This window comes from Herpailurus yagouaroundi, unplaced genomic scaffold (genome assembly GCF_014898765.1).
Source record: "Herpailurus yagouaroundi ecotype Mexico unplaced genomic scaffold, PumYag 250, whole genome shotgun sequence".
In the NCBI taxonomy this organism is placed as follows: Eukaryota; Metazoa; Chordata; class Mammalia; order Carnivora; family Felidae; genus Herpailurus; species Herpailurus yagouaroundi.
This window is the reverse complement of record NW_024412467.1, coordinates 5,374,846-5,393,785: the sequence shown is the minus strand read 5'-3', so window position 1 is coordinate 5,393,785 and position 18,940 is coordinate 5,374,846. Positions and strand designations below refer to the sequence as shown.

Sequence of the window (18,940 nt, the reverse complement as noted above, 5' to 3'; positions counted from 1 at the left end):
GCTTACTTTGTAAGTAAACACATTTGTAAATCACTTGGCAAAAGTGTCGAGAGCCCACGGTTTATTTCTGCTTCACGTTGCGCTGAAGTCTTGGCTCCACGGTTCCCTGATGGCAACGACTAACCTTTTCCAGACATCCCTTCGTGCCCCGGAGCGGAGAAGACAATGCCCCATTGTGAACTTACACAAGATTTGCAAATATGGTGCAATTTTGGTGTTCCAGCGGTCTGAACTTCACAAACCCACCAAAGATTCCAGCTAGCCTCTGCTTGTCAGCCAAAAGCATGAGGAAGACTGGGGAAAAGTCCCCTTTCTTAACTGCGTTTAAAGACAGTCAAAAGACATTTTCTTCCCCTCTAGCCTTTCGAATGGCCAGAATGAGAATTGGGCTTGGTTTCACAGTCATCAAACAAATCATCTCTTTCATACACATTTATGTTTATTACATGGCCGCCTTAGTTTAGGGAAACTTACTAGCTTCCGGGACTTCCACGGATTTTGCTAGCCGAAAGCTCTGGTTTCCATCATGCACCAGGCTCCACATGAGGTGTACCATACGGTACGTCAAATTCATCCCATCCGCTTAGCAGATTTGTACTGAGCACCTACTCACGAGCTGGTGTTCTAAGTGTCAGAGACACATGCTGTCATGACCCCTCACAATATTACAAGGTAGTTATTATCTACCTTGTAAAAATTAAGAAACTAAGGCCCAGAGAGAATGAACAACTTCTCAAGGTCATACAGCCAAGTGCACAGCAAAGCTGGGTTTAGAGCCAGGTCTGAGCCACTCCATCCTCCGTGAGTTTGAAGCAGTATCTTCCTGCCTTCCTGCTGTTGACTGGCCTTATTATAACGGGCCATTATTGTAAATGCATGGCATCTCTTTCTAGACTACAATTCATGAACATTTACAATTCCTGTGGCAAAAGAGCTCACGCTCACGATATGGAAATGCAAAGGGGTCCCTGCCTCTATTGAACTTGGTATAAAAGTAGTTCACTCGCCCCTTTTCTTTCCAAACTGCTCAGTCTTCAAAATTCGATTTCAGGAGCCTTTAGTTCTGAGGCCGGCCAGTTGATACTTCCACTCCTGGAAGGCCAGCCTTGGATTGGGAGTCCTGTGGGTCCTGGTTGGAATAGCCTCAGAGGGGCGAGGAAAGAACCCTGACTCTGCTGTCAGGAGCCCCTGAGCTTCTGATCCGCTTCCTCACCATCCCGACAACATTCTGTGTTTTTCAATTCGGTGTGTTCCAACTTCAGGGTGGAGAGAAACAAATGAGGTAATATCTGGAAAATTGGAAAGTGATGTATCAAGAACGATCACCCTCCTAGGGCACCTGGGTGGCTCAGTAGGTTGGGTGTCCGACTTCGGCTCAGGTCACGATCTTGCGGTTCGGGAGTTCGAGCCCCGCGTCGGGCTCTGGGCTGACAGCTCGGAGCCTGGAGCCTGCTTCGGATTCTGTGTCTCCCTCTGTCTCTGCCCCTCCCCTGCTCATGCTCTGTCTCTTTCTGTCTCAAAAATAAATAAAACATTTTAAAAAAATTAAAAAAAAAAAAGAATGATCACCCTCCTAGCTCACACCCAGAAGCGACCAAACACTAGGGCACATGGCACTTCAGCTCAACGTCACACAACTTCTAATAAAATGTCATTTAATTAGGAGGCTCCGAGGAGGGTAATGAGACCACGCCACTTGCTTCCTGGTATCTGGGGAATGAGATTCTCAAGAGCATTCCTCCTTCTTAGACACAAATGCCGCTGAGGTCAAGAGTGGGTTGTCTTGCCCCACCGATTTTCTCAAGGCCCATAGGATGGGTTAGCAGAGACAGAGAACTGGTGGGGTCTTGCTCACAGCCTCGGAGTGGAAAGTTCCTCGGGGTTGGAGAACAGAGGGCATGCAGCCATTTCCATTTGGTTTGCAAACCCTGAATCACATCCACGTGGCCATGCGCAAGAGTCACGGAGGCGGGTTGAAAGTTCCGGAGGCCTAAAGAGGCGGGCGACAGGGAAAGAGGACCTGCATGGTTTTGTTGGCCCAGAGCCTTCTGTGGAAGTGATAGAGGTTCTCCGTCCACGTCTCCAACCCAGAGGCAGGGCCCGTCAGCCAGCCCCTTCCTTCACCTTCCCAAAGCACCTCCCCAAACTGTTCAGTCTTCTGCGTTTCTTTGCTCCATCAGCCCACTCCACATCCACATCCACATCCACATCCACATCCAGCTGCTTTGTCTCAGGGACATATGCTGCCCTTTCTAGCCTTCTTGGAGACGTCAGCCCTTAGGCAGAAGCACACGCAATGCCTTCTAGAGACCGCTTCAGGGAGACAGAGCGTGTAATGCCCAGAACAGCCCGCCAGGAGGGGGCGGGAGGAACCAGGCGGCACCCTGGGCCTCAGTTTCTACATGAGTAAAAGCGGGAGTTATCTCTGCTGTGTGTGCGATGTAAATCAAATGAGACGTTTGCGGAAATGTTTGAACACACTTTACAAACATGAGCAGTCCCGTTTCCCCCGCAGTGACCCTATGACAAATGTAGTCATCTAGCCCACCATGATTGAGTGTTTATGATGGGCCACACTGGGCTGGGCCCTGGGGATATGACAATCAATATGGCGTGTCCCCCTGGGCTCAAGGGAGCTCACCCCCGGGGTGGATACGACAGTGCAACAGGCAGTTAAAATACACTCTGCTAAATCTCATAACTGAACGTAAGAAGGGTGCCCAGCTCACACTGAAGGGGTTTTGCAGGGGGAGGGGTTGCCCAGGAGCTAAATCTGGAGGGACGATAGGATTTGCTAGGAACAGAAGGGGTGGAGGTCCTTCCAGGCGGAAAAGCAACATGCACCAAGGCAAGAGAAATGACACGGTGGAAAGGTCAGAGGATGACACACACTGGGGCCCAGTGTGAGGGAGAGATGACCCTGGAGCAAGGGGAGGGGGACATGCTGTGGGCTCATGAGGGTCATATTCATATAGAGCTCACGACGAGCAGAGCGCTCGCTCATCACAGGTATCAACTCTTTAATGCTCCTGCCTCCTCCGTGAGGTCAGTCCTTGTTACCCATTCATTGTGGAAGGAGAAGGTGAGGCTCAGACAAGTTAAGCAACTTGGCCAACATCCTACGACTAGAATGGCTACCAGGGAATTGGGTTTTGTCCTAGGACCACTGAGAAGATACTGAGATTTTAAGCATTTCCCGGGGGGCTGGGGGGGGGGTGGGGGGTTGGTTCAGATTTACTTCTAGTTATTCTAGTGTCTGTTTCCAGTCTTTTAGATCGTTTCATGACAGCCCGCATAACTGATAAAGTATACAGCCCTTTCTCTCCAGGGCAATGTGTGTTGTTTTGCTTAAATACGTAATGATTATCTCTTGGGCTTCTCAATAAAGTAACCCAGTAATTGAAGTCTTCTGGGACCTGGGAGATTATAAATGGAAATTTATACTTAATGGTCGATTATACTTAATGATCAATTAACCTGGCTAATTTTGCTTTTCCTCCTTTCCTTAATAATCTTTTGTGTGGGATAAACAGAATCAGTGGACCTCGGCAATACAGAAATTTATAAATAAGACACCGTATATACAAAAAAAACTTCAAACTGTCTGGGTTTTTTTTTTATGGTAATTTCATTTGTAGGAATTTATCCTAAGCAGATAATGTGGCATACTAAGTTGCACATATAAGAATAGTGTTAGTTCAGTAACAGACATGAAGTCCACCTTAGCACTCTGTGTTTTAATTAGCTCTACACCCAACGCGGGGCTCGAACTCACAGCCTCTGAGCCAGCCAGGCGCCCCGGTCATGAAGTATACCTGATGCCTGGGTACCACATACTCTCTCTAAACAAATTAAGTCTAGTTTGGCTGGTGGGAAGCTCAGTCAATCATTTTTCTGGTCCTTTGGGATTGAGGAGAATCCTTGGGTTTAGGCAGTGCTGGAATTTAAGAAAGGTATATTTCCTGTGAGTTTTATTATGTAGGCTTGCACGGACCTCACAGCCCTCTGGATCAAACTCAGCCACAGGAGTAAATGTAGAAGAGTCCCCGGTCTCCCCAAGACCCCTACCCAAAGCTCTGCTACCTCTACCACCACCAGTGTCCTGAGGATTCCTTCCCTCCTGAGGAATCTGCCCCTCGTTCCCAGTGGCAGAGTATTCTACCCTTCTACTTCTGGTCCGGCCCTATCCCTCTGGGATCTAGGAATTCAAAACCTTCAACCCCTTGCTGGAGGGGGTAGCAGGGGATGGGCTAGATGAGTGATGGGCACTAAGAAGGACACTTTTCTGGGTGAGCACTGGGTATCATAGGTAAGAAATGAATCACTGGGTTCTACTCCTGAAGTCAAGAATATTCTGTATGGTAACTAACTTGAATTTAATTTAAAAATTAAATTAATTTAAATAAATAATTATTTAAATAAGTAATTTAAATAAAACAACAACAACAACAACAACAAACCTTTGGGACGCCTGGGTGGCTCAGTCGGCTAAGTGTCCAACTTTGGCCCAGGTCATGATCTCATGGTTCATGAGCTCAAACCCTGCATCAGGCTCTGTGCTGACAGCTCGGAGCCTGGAGCCTGCTTCAGATTCTGTGTCTCCCTCTCTCTCTGCCCCTTCCCTGCTCATGCTCTGTCTCTCTCTGTCTCAAAAATAAACTTAAAAAGAAAACAACCAAAAAAACACCTTTAATCATTTTCTATCTAGGACTCTTAGTTTATTGGACTTCAGTTGACTTTCCTTCTTGAGCAAATACTTTTGAAAGCAGAGGCCTGTTAACTTGCTCCTGGGACCAAGGAAAGTCCAGATGGCCCCAACTCAAAGCGCTCCGTGGGTCCTTGGGAAGAGAAGGGAGGACCTCTGTTGCTTTGTAATGAACCTACAGCCGAGAAAACAGGCCTACTTTATGTCCCCATGAATTCTACCATATTAAACCTTTAATGTCATCCAATTACATCCATACTAGTAAAAATCTGGAAAAACTTAAATTCCCACTGAAAGGACTGTATATTAGAATAATACACAGCGATTAAAGGGCTCTGTTTTTAAAAACTGTTTCAGTGATTTGGAAAAATACTCTTTATAGACTTGTTTAAAAAAGGTTACAGAGAAGAGTATGCAATTTAAATCCAATCTTTAGACTCTGTTTCCACACACACACAACAGTGCTGATCTCAAGAGGAGTGGGATGATAGTTGAGGTTTATTTTCCTCTTTACGCTTCTGTGCATTTTTTCAATTCCTTTTATCTACTTGTATTACTTTTCTTTAGGTTTATTTATTTCTTTTGGGAGAGACAGAGGCAGCACCAATGGGGGAGGGGCAGACTGAGAGAGAGAGAGAGAGAGAGAGAGAGAGAGAGACTGAGAGAGAGAGGGGATCCCGAGCAGGTTCCATGCTGCCAGCACAGAGCCCAACATGGGGCTTGAACTCATGAAACCACGAGATCGTGACCCGAGTTGGATGCTCAACCAACTGAGCCACCCAGTCGCTTCTATTTGTATTACGTTTGTAATGACACTGCACGGTACAATGGGGTGTGTGTGTGTGTGTGTGTGTGTGTGTGTGTGTGTGCGTGCACGTGTGTGTGCACACACGCTGGCACTGGCCCTTTTTCTGGAGTAGTTAACTCAAGTGAGGCAGTGAGCGATCTTGACAGACTTCTTGGTTGGGCATAAGAGGTTAACTTGGAAAGGGAATGACACTGTGAAAAGCAAAATACAGAAGAGGTAGGACAAAACTTCAAATTTTATCAGGATAGCTGTACTGTAGTATTTTTTTAGGTTGTTTTTAGTTTCTCCTTTGGAAATGTAAGTGACACAAATATCATTTGGAGTCTGGCCAACATCAGCTCCTGGGCAACGTGCAGCTTTCAGAAATAGGCCTGATGCTTGAGTATCTGTTGGATGGTGGGTCTTTTATTCACTGTGTGATTAAAAATAAGTCGGTCATCTCTTTGGACCTTCATTTCTTCATCTTGCGTTTTTAATGTTACTCAACAAATGCCTCTATAGCCCTTGCTACATGCCAGCCACTCTCCTAAGTGTTTCTGCAAATATTAACTGAGCTGATCCTCACTCCTGCCCTACAAGGAGAGCACTGTTATCCCTGCTTTGTGTATGAGGAAACTGAGAAACAAAGAAAGGTCCGAAACTCATCAAAGGTCCCATGGACAGGAAGCTACAAAACCAGGATTCAGGGGCGCCTGGGTGACTCTGTCCGTTAAGCCTCTGACTCTTGATTTTGGCTCAGGTCCCAGTCTCACGGGTTTACGATATCAGGCCTCGAGTCTGGCTCTGTGCCGACAGCACGGAGCCTGCTTGGGATTCTCTATCCCCCACTCTCTCTGCCCCTACCCTGCTCTCCCTCTCTCTCAAAATAAACAAACATAAAAAAAAAAAAAAAAAAAAAAAAAAAAAAAAACCAGGATTCAAACCCTCGCTGTCTGGCCACAGGCTCTGTTAGCCCGTGTGCTGTGCTTTGCCGAACTGACAATGTCCGCCATGTGCTGTGTGTAAAACCCCTGCTCGGTCCCAGGCACGTTCCCTGCCCAGACTTCAAGTCTCTTCCTCTCTGTCTCCTGAAATTTCTTACAGAAATCCAGTTCAGAAAATGATCATATTCACGCCAGGTTTTATTTTCTGAAATAGTGACTCTTCTCCTATCATATATTAATTTCTTAACTTCTCTGTTTTAAAGTCGCCTATATGGGGCACACCTGGGTGGCTCAGTTAGTTAAGCATCCAACTCTTGGTTTCGGCTCAGGTCATGATCCCCTGGTTCATGAGTTCAAGCCCTGCATCGGGCTCTGTGCTGACAGTGAGAAGCCTGCTTGGGATTCTCTCTCTCTTCCTCTCTGTCCCCCTCTACCCGCCCCCCCCCCACTCTCTCTCCCTCTCTCTGTCTCTCAAAACAAATAAAATACATTAAAAAAAAGTCTTTAAAGTCACCTATTCAGTACTGAATATTGGCTTCAGGGCAATGAAACAGAGATCACGTCTTTAGCTGGCTCAGTAAAATAGCCCCTTTCAGTCCATGTCCTTCCATATGGCAATCCTTGTGGTCGCAGGTCTAATTCAGCCTACTGCTGGCTTTTGGACTGGGTCAGGTGAAAGACAAAACAAAACAAAATGAAAACACCACCAGCACTGTTTACCTCCTCGATTTGCCAGGAGAGAGAAAGACCTATTTCACTTGGTAGAACATATGCAAATACAAAATGAAACTTCCATACTTCTGGAGTTGACTAACTGAAAATTTTTTGGATTAAAAACTTCAACCGAAGAATGGGCTGGCCAGACTTCGGTGGGTAAAAGCCTTCCTCCCTCAGCATTGCGAGTAAAAATTTATTTGCCCCCCCAGTGCAACGACTACCCAGCAGTCAGGCTTTTGGAGAACAGAGACCTCCAAAAACTCCAAAAACTAGCTCAGGTTGTGGCCTGCCCCAGCGTTTGCAGGGCCTGGGCAGGAGTTCGGGTGGCCTCTGTACCGTGCCTCCAAATATTTAAAAGGTGCAAATCAAGCCAACGTGTTGTTAACGAAAATAGAGTCTGCTCTCTCACCTTGACAAACCCAAGGCCAGAACAGACCTTGGGATCCTCCCCTGCTCTGGCGTCCATCCCAGAATGTGGCTGGCCGGCCCTGGCCTGACTCCCTCCTCCGCCCACTCCCAGCTCTTTGTGGCATTAGAAGAGGCTTCTCCCACACCTGTGGGTATCCGACCCCCGTGAAGCTGCTCCCCCCGGCCTCCTCTGCTCACCTCCGAGTGCCTGGAGGCACCTACCAGTGCCTGGGCCGGCGGCACGGCTCACTCAGCCACGCAGGCCCTGGGGCGCAGCGATGTCTGGGTGGGGATTCAGACTCCAGGATGCGTGCTGTAGGCGCGAGGTAAAACACAGGCTCTGGGCGGACACGTCCCCTTGACGCACTGACTTCTTGTCCTGTGGGGAAGCCTGTAACAGGGAATGACCGCGAAGGGGCAAATCTGGGCCCCCCGAGCGCAGCTCTCAAAAGTGTGGGCCCGGGGCAGCGGCCCCTCCTGCGGCGTCTAAAGGCTGTATTTCTCTGGAATATCCTCAGTCATCTGCTGTGTTTTGTGGGATGGAAAGGATTAGGAGGTGATGTGGCAGAAAGTTAATCTTCCGTGATGCTACCTCTGATCTTCCTCCGGCTAAGCCTTCAGTGAGTCCTATTGGTTGATTCTGTATCACACTGAGCTAAAAGCTGGGGGCATTTTTAGACCTTAAAAAAAAGAGAGAACCTTAATAGGAGGTCCCTCAAGAGGAGCAGATTTGGACACAAGAAGAGAAGGCAGTCCACTAATAATCTGTTTTCTTTTTTTAATTAGGGCGTTTAAAAAAATCTCTAGTATTATTTAGTTGGTTATTTAATTAATTTACTTAATTAGGCTCCACACCCAGTGTGGGGCTTGAACTCACAACCGTGAGATCCAGAGTCACATGCCCTGCCTACAGAGCCAGCCGGACGTCCCTGCTGGGATCTATTAAACAGCCCTGGTGGAAGGAGGGCCGGTTGAGTTCTAGGATGATGGCGCCTTCTGTTGAGATGATGATGGCGCTGACATGTGGTGAATACAAAGTAGCTGCCAAGCACCGCCAAACACTTAGCAAACTTTTGAGGACGTGAAGCTCAGAATGCTTCCTTAACTTGGCCCGGAGTCGTGTTGCTGGTGGAGTCACAACACAGATTACAATCCAGGTTTGTCGTACTATAGAGCCTCTCAACCAGTCCATTAGAACCAATTAGTACTTTAACAAAACAGGCACATCACTGGAATCCCAGCCAAAGACAGACCCAGCCTTGAGGCGCCTAGGCGGCTCAGTCAGTGAAGCCTCCGACTTTGGCTCACGTCACGATCTCACGGTTGGTGAGTTTGAGCCCCGCGTCTGGCTCTGTGCTGACAGCTCAGAGCCTGGAGCCTGCTTCCGATTCTGTTTCTCCCTCTCTCTCTCCTCCTCCTCCTCTCTCTCTCAAAAATAAATAAACATTAAAAATTTTTAAAAAAGACAGTCCCAGCCTGAACTACTGAATATCTTTAATATCTAATGGAAGCTTTAAGCATGCTGAACCCAATGAAGAAAGATGGTCTGAGGGAGAAGCCACCTAGAGAGTGACCGACATGGGGAGGTGGACCAAAGCCTGGGGAAAAAAGCTTTGACAATCCCTGCACCCCCACCAAGGGGCGGGGCCGAGGGCAGAAGACCTCGTGTGACTACTGAAAGGAGATGCTATGGACCAGAACTAGTGACCGGACGCTGTGGTCTACAAAACGTGGCAGACTTTGGAAGCACAGCAGGAGACTTCATCCCTACCAGTGCAAATCTTAGAGAGGCTTGATCTAGGGCTCAGTTAGGAGAAGAACGGCTGAATCTCATCCACAAGGCTGGATCCAAGAGGCGAAGTCGTGAAGAGGCCTTGCGAGGGCAATCCTTGACTCATTTTGTATTATTAAGACCAAGAGAAACTAATCCTTTGAAGAGTTCTTGTGATTCCTCAACTCCCTATTTTTGCTTTCCGTAAGAATTTCCCTGATGCCGTAGAATCACTTGCAAAATGATGAGATTTGTTCCCTTGTTCTGAGGGAAAAAAAATAGTTAAGAGTTGGGGGAACATGGAAGAGAGGAAACTGAGTGGGACACACAGGGGAGCAGAGGGAGAGGCAGAGAAGAGCCCATGTGGAAGGGCAGGTGGCGATTGTCCAAGGGGCATGGGTCACCGCTCACCTGCAGGAGAGAGAGGGGAAACTCTCCAAGAACAGAAATCAACCCTGGAAATTAATTGTGAGTGCCCCGACACCCCCTCCATCCTGATGGTGATGCCGCGGTACCCGTGTTCCTCAGGCACAGTGGGTGAAAGTTCGCCTGGCGATGGAGACGGGGACTGGGAAGAGCCCGCTTCCTTCCACCATAGATGTGGGCTTTGTACATTCCAAGTTAAATCACAGCGTCCCTGGGGTTTGCATCAAACCGTGCATCATGTTAAAGAAACTGTTACTGCCTTTTAAGAAATAACAGTACACCGTCCTTCCAAATTCTTGCTTCATCATATATAATTTTTTTAAGATTTTATTTGTTTTTGGGAGAGAGAGCACGTAAGCAGGGGAGAGCGGCAGAGGGGGAGAGAGAGAGAGAAAGAGAGAGAGAGAGAATCCTAAGCAGGCTCCACGCTGAGGGCTGGGCTCAATCCCACAACCCTGGGATCATGACCTGAGGCGAAATCAGTGCTTAACCGACAGAGCCACCCAGGCGCCCCTTAAAGATCTTATTTTTAAGTCATCTCCACACCCAATATGGGGCTCGAAACTACAACCCCAAGATCAAGAGTCACACACTCCACCAACTGAGACAGCCAGGTGCCCGTCTTTCTTCGTCATATGTAAATTTTACTTAAAGGAAAGCTCTGTAAACAAATGTTGAATTCTAGTTAAACACTTCAGCAGGCATATCCTTAGCGGCCAAGTGTATTGACGTCTGCAACTTACTCTGAAATGCGTCAAAACACTAAGATGGATTGATGGATAGACAAAGAGGTGGATTGTTGGATATGTATGTGGCCAAGCAAGTCCAGAAAAGTATTATTTACAGAGTCTTGGTATAAGGGTATTTACACATTTTCAGCTTTTCTCTGTGTTTGCAAATTTGCATACTAAAATGTTGGAAAGATTCTTTCTGGAGAGAAGAGACTCTTTAAAAAGATAGCACACAGGGGTGTCTGGGTGGCTCAGTCGGTTGAGCGTCTGACTTCAGCCCAGGTCACGATTTCACGGTTTGTGGGTTCAGGCCCCACGTAGGGCTCTGTGCTGACGGCTCGGAGCCTGGAGCCTGCTCGGGATTCTGTGTCTCCCTCTCTCTCCGCCCCTCTCCCCGCTCATGCTCTGTCCGTCTCTCTCTCAAAACAAATGTTAAAGTAAATAAGTAAATAAAATTAAATACACGAATGTCCAGAAAAGACTTCAATGATTAAGTGGTAAAATTTATACATTCTTTTTTTACGTAGTTTATATAGTTAGGTTTTTCATTAAGATAAAAAAAAATGGTACATAACATTATGTAAGTTTCAGGTACACGACATTATAATTTGACGTCTGTATGAACTACAAAGTGATCGCCACCAAAAGTCTAGTTGCCATCCATCCCCACCCATCTTGCCCACCCCTCTAGTAACCGCCGATGTGTTCTCTGTATCTATGATACCCGTTCCGTCTTAAAGCACAAGGCAGTTTGCTGGATTCTACGAGTGTGCTTCTGGGTGTTTAAATCTCAAGTCGCTCCTTGTAACTACAGTTGGTGCTCCGTAGTGACGGGCAGTTAGAAGTGGGGGGGGAGGGGTTAACTTTTCGCTTGTCTTTCTCCTGCCCACCTAAAAAAAAAAAAAAAAAAAAAAACCCAGAGAAAGCACTACAAAATAGTGTTGAGCCATGATTGTCTGAGATTCACCCAAGTTAAGCCCTAACGGTATACTTCCAGAGTTGATTGTTTTTCAAGTCACCTGCAACTGTACTTACCCTTGTAGTCTTTTTCACCTATGTGATGCTTGTCCAGAGCATTCTAGGTAAGATGCATCCATAGACAATGAGTGAATTGTCAATAATAGATGAAAAGTTATCTAGTGAACTCATTTGTTTTAATGATGTATATACAATTTCAATTACTTAAACAGAGTTTGAAAAGAAAATCCAATTTCAGGGAAAGACCGGAGTTAGAGATTTTTAGCTGTGTACAGCTCTTTACCTGTTTCTTGTGGCAAAACCAGTAAATTGCAGGATCATCAAGCACTAACACACGATAGCGTTAACGCACGATAGGCACCTGCATCCTGAAAAAATGAAAGAAATACCTCATTTCCCAAGAATATAAAGGATACATACTTAAATCAGAAAATTATGACCTTCAAATTTGCTATTTTTATCAAGTGAAACTCATTATGTTTCTGAGCCCCAAAAAGGTAACAGTCTGATTTCCAATTATACTTAATTTTAGTATACCTGCATTACTTAAACATCAGACACATAAACCAGTTTGTTGAATGATTACCCTGTTCAAACTTTGACTATTAAAGAGCTTTAAAGTGCAGAAATGAAAAACCCTTTACAGAGCATCAAGACTCTGTTTTAATGAAAAAGAAAACACTGGCCCAGAGACAGTGCGGGTTTGTGAAAAGCCCTTTGTCACTAACAGCCTCTTTCTTGAAAGATAAGAATAATGGGTTCCGTATTAGAAATGTGAGTTATCTAAAGAAAACAATATGGTAACATAATTGATATCTAGTGAGTTGCTTACGATTTAAAAAAATTATTTCCTAAGTAAAACTGTTTCCCCCTTTCCTTTGAAAAGCATTAGAACCTGGAACGTATTTACATAAAGGGAAGAGACACCATATTTAAATCACCTTTTAAAATGCTACATTTTCATTTATATTTAGAGAAAAAAACACAGGGAAAAAAAGTTGTTAGTTATCCTGAGGGTGGTGAGAATAACAGTAGGTGGAAAGTACAGCATAAAAAAAACATATTCCCCCCGAAACCAGACGAGAAGAACATAATCAGTTAGACTAATGATTAGAAATACGACTTACCTCCTTCTGACAAAGGTATTTGGGGGTGTATGGGAAGGGCCAAAGCCACCATGATGGATTAGGAAGCATATCAGAGCTCAGGGTCTCAAGCAGAGCACTCAACAATATTAGACAGGTTGTGTTTCAAACCTACCTTCCTCCCCGAGGACCGTCATCCCTCAGAAACCCTGCCTTAGCTCATCAAACTTAAATCACTTGACTCCGCAAGAACCCACACACTGTCTTCATGCCCCTGAGAGTAAAACTCTGGGGGTCGCCGGGCCTCTTAAATGACGGCACAACGTCCGTTCCCCGGCCAGGCTTTCTGAGCCCTGCCTCCTTCTCGCGGGGGCACAGCTGCCCTGACATGGACCGTGCAGGCTGTCAGAAAGAGCCCTCTTTAGGTTAGACTCCACTGGAGGGCCAGCAGGCACAGCCACAGCCAAAGAAAGCTTCATTTAATCACTCAGTTGGAAATACGTGCTTTTAATACAAGCTGCACAGACTGATTAGTGGATGTGTCTCGGGAGCCCCTTTTCGAGCCGAGAGGTTTTTAACACATCACACCAGGACTGTAGTTTCCTGAAGGGATCTCCCACCTGAGAGCAGACAGGGGTTTCGAGCAAGAAACAAAGACCTAGCCTTCATCTGGGCTGCATTTTTAAGCCACTCCCCCCAAGCAGAATCTTTCCTCCCTTCTAGTAAACGCATGTGGGTATACGTTCAAGTGAAGAGGGTATGTAAATGAACAAATCTGTGCCGTCCCGCATCAAGGCATCACCCCCCAGTCCACCACAGGCTCACCACTTCTCCCAAACAGGCACTTGGAGTGTAAGCACCGGGGGAAGGGGGGGGGGTGGGGAAGAACGCAAAAACACAAACCAAAGATGCATTGCAACCCAAGAGAGAGCCCTCTGCTAGGCTCTCAGAGTTCGGGCATTGATTCCACGCACCGCCTCGCTTCTGTTCCGGCGCGAGGCAGATCCACGGGTGTGAGGCAAGGTGACTCACAACAGGCATTTACAGCACACAGTCAGTCTTAGCAAATTAGGTAAATGAGAGATCGTTTGGTGGCCTTCTATTGTTGCTATTGTAATCACAGTCATTTTCCCTGGTAATGGCGCTTCGTGATGAAGTGCGGTCCTCACAGGATAATTGTGAAAGATACCGAAAGATTCGGGGTGCCGCATCTGGTTTTAAAAGCTCTTCAGATTCAAATTGGCGTTTTACTTTATCTTGAACATTTATTAGAGATTCAGATCATGCCGGCTTAAATGGAAAGGTGAAAAGCAGGGTAATTTCAATCTATGAATTATTCAGTCTCAGCCTGGTGAAATTGCCATCCATGAACTCACGCTCTGACAGCCTTCTCGCAGAGCCTGCATTATTACGCTTGTCATTTTTATTTCTTTATCTACGATCTCTTTCTCAGTTACCGAGCTGGTCCCTCAGGGCCGGGCTTCACAAACCAAAGTATTTCGAATTGGCAGTCACCTAAACGTGCGGCCGGCTCCACGGGCTGCCTTTTTTTTTTTTTTTTTTTTTTTCTCTCCTCCAGATCATTAAAAGCCACATCCACGATGGTATCTGTGAGGCTCCTCGATTAGATGGATTCAAACACGCGCGCACACACGCACACACAGGCATACGGGAGGGCATCACTGCGAAGAAGTTATGTCCCGCCAGCATCACGAGTGAAGATAAAGTGATGCTTTCTGCTTCCTTTGTTGTCTGCGTGCCCCTTCCTAGCGGCAGAGAGGAGCCAGCACGAAGGCGGGCTCGCCTGGCACCCTGATTTCCAACCAGAGCAGACGCAGACCGCACGCAAGGCAGGCTCATGCACACAACTGTGTGCTCTGGCGAGCACGCTTAGTTAGGAAAATAAGAAGAAGCCATCAGATGACCGGAATCAGGCTGTCCTTGTCTCGGGCTGCACTCACAGTAATTCTCCACTGATGGCTGGTTGTGTCACTGCTATTCGGCAGCCGTCCCCGCATCCAGAGAGGACTGGGATTGAATTAGGTCAGTGAGTCTGGTTTCCTCCTTGACACCGTGTTCTAACTGAGGAGGGGGGACCCGCGGCAGCCCCCGTGACCAGCCTCAACTGTCCCCTGGCTTCGGTTGGGTGGACGAGCCTTGCACGGGCCCCGGCCGGCCGGACCACGGCCAGCATCGTCTCCTTTGTCCTAGCCCTTACTCCTGCGGGTCTAGCAGCGCGGCCTGAGCCTGAGCCGCGCCCCCAGGCCGCGCCCGCAGGGGACGGGGACCCAGCCGCGCTCCACGAGGGGCAGTCTGGCCACCAGGCTCCCGGCAGTAGCCGCTCTGCTGCAGATTCACGCTGCCAACTTAGAAGCCCCCGTGCACATTCAGACTGCTTCTCTGCTCCTGGCTAAGCCAAAGGTAAATACTCCTCGCGTAAGGCATGCTGAGTGGTGGCAGCAGGACGGCACCCTGTGCCTAGCTGGCGGCCTCGGCTTGGCTGCACTGCGGCTAGGAGGCTGCAGGAGCCGGGCTCCGGCCGGCGTGAGCGTGCAAAGAGGCAGGGGCTCTGACGCGGCCGTCAGCTGACTCGCAGGGTGTCATCACGCAGGGGCCTCCGCGGAGTCAGGCCAGTCTCCAGGGTGGGGCACCGGTCAGATGACCTCGAATGCACCGCCTGGCTGAAGGAGGGCCGCCTTTGTGCGTCCATACCTGCCAGGGGACACCTCCCGTCGCTTTGCTCTCGGGCACAGTGTTTTACTCGCAGCCTTGGGGACTTAACCATTTCTGTCCTGCTTGCTGTGAGATGCCAGGTGATTCTTGGCGTGACCGTCCCGAGGCGCAAAGAGGCTGCAAATCGTCACTGCCCCTATCGTGTTGGTTGGCTCCAGCATCAGATGAGTCAATGAGGGAGAATTCCTGCCCCGCGTTTTGATTTTAAAAGCACAACTTCTTCTTCTCCTTCTCCTTCTCCTTTTTTTTTTTTCTTTAAACAGGTAGAAGTTGCCTTAAGCCACTTGGATGCTGTAGTGAACCCATAAATTGTGCCTAACCAAATGGCAAGAGCGATAGGAAAATCTCGGAGGTGAAGGAGATCAGCCAGTAACCCTAAATCACGGTCCGGTTGCTAGAAAGCAGTGCGCATGCGCGGTTACGAACCGCGGGTTGCGCATCGCAATTAATCTGACAACGGAGCCAAAGCCTTATATGGTATTACCCCAGTGGTTTGAGGAATGCCGAAAGAAGAAAGCAGTCATTACCAGGCATTTGTTTAATGACTGTAATCATCCTGAATTAATTTAACTTGCTGCAATGTTTAACAGAAAGTCAATTATAAATTTGTGCTACAAGAATAACAATGCTAGTATTTGCATAGCACCTTCCTCTGAGGAGACATCCTCTGAAGATCATCTCGTACCCTCCGCGTTTACAGAGCACTCAGAATGTGCTAAGTGCTTCAACCCATGGGCCAGCCTCTCCGAGGACAGGTGCTTGTCATTCTGAGCCACAGTGACGCGTCCCTGTGGTACGAATAGCATACAGGGGATTGCTCCGTGGGCCTATGCTAGGCACTTGGTCAGGATTCAGCAGGGTTTTGTTTTGTTTTTTTCCCCTCTTTGTGTGTCTTATGAATTTTATTTTTCTGTCTCCTTCTTCTCTGGTTGTGTTGACATGATCCCCCCCCCCCCCCCGCCCAGGAAACAAACAGAAGGCCAAACCTAGACGGGAGAAACATCATCCGTGTAATTACAGAATTATTGTATTAGGAATACTCCGAGTATCAAAGCCAGAATTACTATAAGTACTTAAACGAAGGACTGATCCTACTTGGAGGCGGTGAGCTGGTGGGAGGAGCTGTGGCCCCAGCCGAGGGCTGCTACCTGCACTGAGCCCAACATAGCTTTTCCTTCCCAGACTCTCATTAGAGGATCCAAACCTCTTAAGTTGGCCTTTGCTCCCTTGTTGCAGAATTTGTTACCAGGTAATGAGCCCCAAAGGATACAAATAACCAATCAGGTTTAGCATCCTTCTTCGGAGACATTTATCATTTTGAGGAAAATAAAACTTCCAGCAAAGTTATGGCTATCAATTGTGGCATTTCAAGCACTAATTCATTTCCGAGGGGCGAGGAGGCCTTCTCGTTCACCATAGGGCAGATCTGTGCCCGTGGGGCTGACCTCCCCTTGGCGTAGGTAAGGCTCGGCCTCGGATCTCCTCAAGCCAGTGCGCACTGTGAACGTGGGTGGTCCGTGTGGGGCCCTGGGGCAGGCGGGAGAGACGCCAGCAGCCTCTCTCACTGACATCTAGGGCATCCCACCTTTGCTCGTGGTTTCTCTCAGGTCCTTGCCCACTGAGGAAAAGAGACTCAAGCGTTGGTGTTTTTAAGAAGCGTCCCAGGCGATTAATTCCACCATGTGCCCAAGATTGGGAACTACCGATTAAAGATGAAATGCACTCCTGTTTTGCAATGTGTGAATCTGTTGTTTGTAAGTTCATACGGTGCATATTATAGTTGACTGCAAGAATGAAAAGATAAAAACAAGGGCTTCAGTTTGCCTCTCTGTACTGTTAACGTTCTGTGCAAATCAATGAAAAGGAAATTTTTTTAGGTTTATGTATTTATTTTTGAGGGGGGGGGAGGAGCAGAGAGAGAAGGAGAGAGACAGAGAGAGTAAAGGAGGGGCAGAGAGAGAGAGAGAATCTGTCAGCACAGAGCCCGACGCGGGGCTCGAACTCACGGACCGCGAGATCGTGACCTGAGCCGAAGTCGGACGCCCAACCGACTGAGCCACCCGGGCGCCCCAAAAAGGAAATGATTTTAACAGAGAAAATCTACATGGTTATGACACACCCACATATCTGTAACGGGGACAGTCTAGTTACACGCGGTAGTCACACCCTCCCACGGCGCCTTGTTCCTTCCTCTCTTGCAGTGCCGGCCGCCTTGTGTTGAGACTTTTTGTTGACCTAGTATCCTCCTCGGTGGACTTGAGAGTTCTTCGAGGGCAGGGGCATGACACAGTCACCCTGATGGCCCCAGTGCTTTCTCTCTGCCTGGCAAGGGGTGCCTCTTCAGTATTTGCAGAAGGAAAGACAGAATGCCGAGAGACGTCTCCCGGTTAGAGAAGAAAGCTCAGAGACATCCAGGGTTCCACCATGAGAACAGCAAGCTTTCCTTGCAGATTATCGTGCTCCCAAGGACTAAAAGAACACTAATCCCCAACCACAAATACTGACTTAAAACCTACATAGCAATTTTAGAAAGGGTGTGTGGTCAGTCAAAGCCCTGTATGTGTTTAATGACTAAATCTCCCTTCGTTTCAGGTATTCAGAAATCGAAAGCACACATTTCATTTTGCTTTGCATTTGGCACGATGAGGCCAGTGAGGTGGTGACCCTGCTTGCCTTGGCTAGCCCTCTGCCGTCCCCAGCCTAGACGAGGAAAAAAGTCTGTTCCTAAGCTCTCCGGAAATCTCCACTCTGATACGTGCACTTTTTTTTTCTTCTGCCATCCACTCTCTAGAAGTCTTGGGATCACTTGTCCGTGCTTCTACGCGCATATGCAATACAATAAATAGGATTATCAAGGAAATTAATTGTATTAAAGATTCTAGCTTAAGAACTCTTGCCTTGGAAAATCAAAATCCCTCCAAAGTGAAATTACAAAGTGACTCCGATTGTCTCTGGTCCGACTTTTGTCCAATAAGAAAACAAGTTCAGGAAGAGCCGAGACAAGATAAAGGGGTGGGAAGGAGAATAGATGACTGTATTTATTGAATTTCATTAAACTTGAAATGGTGTTTCCTCTCAAAAGTGACCTTTCTAATGACTAGCGCATTCCCCATTTTCACATTTAAAAGAACACACCATACTTTCCAAACCACCAACTCACATTAGAGAGACCCTTCCTAAGGCGTAAAAAAAAAATATATATATATATGGAGGCAATTTATTCTTTCATCTTTTTGTTTTACAAGTGAGGGAGAAAATTGAAGCTCAGAAAGATGGAGTCTCGCTTACAGCGGCATATAAGTAAAGAGGCAGTAGATCCCGGAACCCAAATCTCCTACACCTGCATCAGCACCCCCTCCTTGTACACATTTAGTCAGCCATGTGCAGGGATTGTAAAAGCTGGGGACCAAACCATCGGCAGCTTGAATCAACCGCAGTGAGAATATTTACACCACAAAAGTGGGCAGACACTAAAATCTGGGTTGTTGTTTTTCCTCTGGAGGGCTGCCTTACATGTTGTAATATATTTAATCATGCCAATTTACGTAAGTTTTATGTGTACTTTCATTTCAACTCCAGAATCCAAAGTGCTTAAGAATATGAAGCATAATGGTTAAGCCTAAAGCTCTCAGGTCAGAGGGCCTTTAATCCTATA

General features: G+C 47.3%; 1 long non-coding RNA gene across 2 annotated transcripts; it reads right to left on the bottom strand.

The window, feature by feature from the left end:
• Window positions 1–10,983: 10,983 nt before the first annotated feature.
• Window positions 10,984–17,156, bottom strand: LOC121020591 (uncharacterized). Of its 2 annotated transcripts, none has more exons than XR_005786213.1 (3): window positions 12,595–17,156; window positions 11,751–11,835; window positions 10,984–11,379 (listed from the first exon to the last, which is right to left on the bottom strand). It is a non-coding gene; the product is annotated as an uncharacterized LOC121020591 (long non-coding RNA). The 2 variants fall into 2 exon arrangements; XR_005786214.1 differs by having other exon boundaries at window positions 12,728–17,156.
• Between the last annotated feature and the right edge of the window lie 1,784 nt (window positions 17,157–18,940).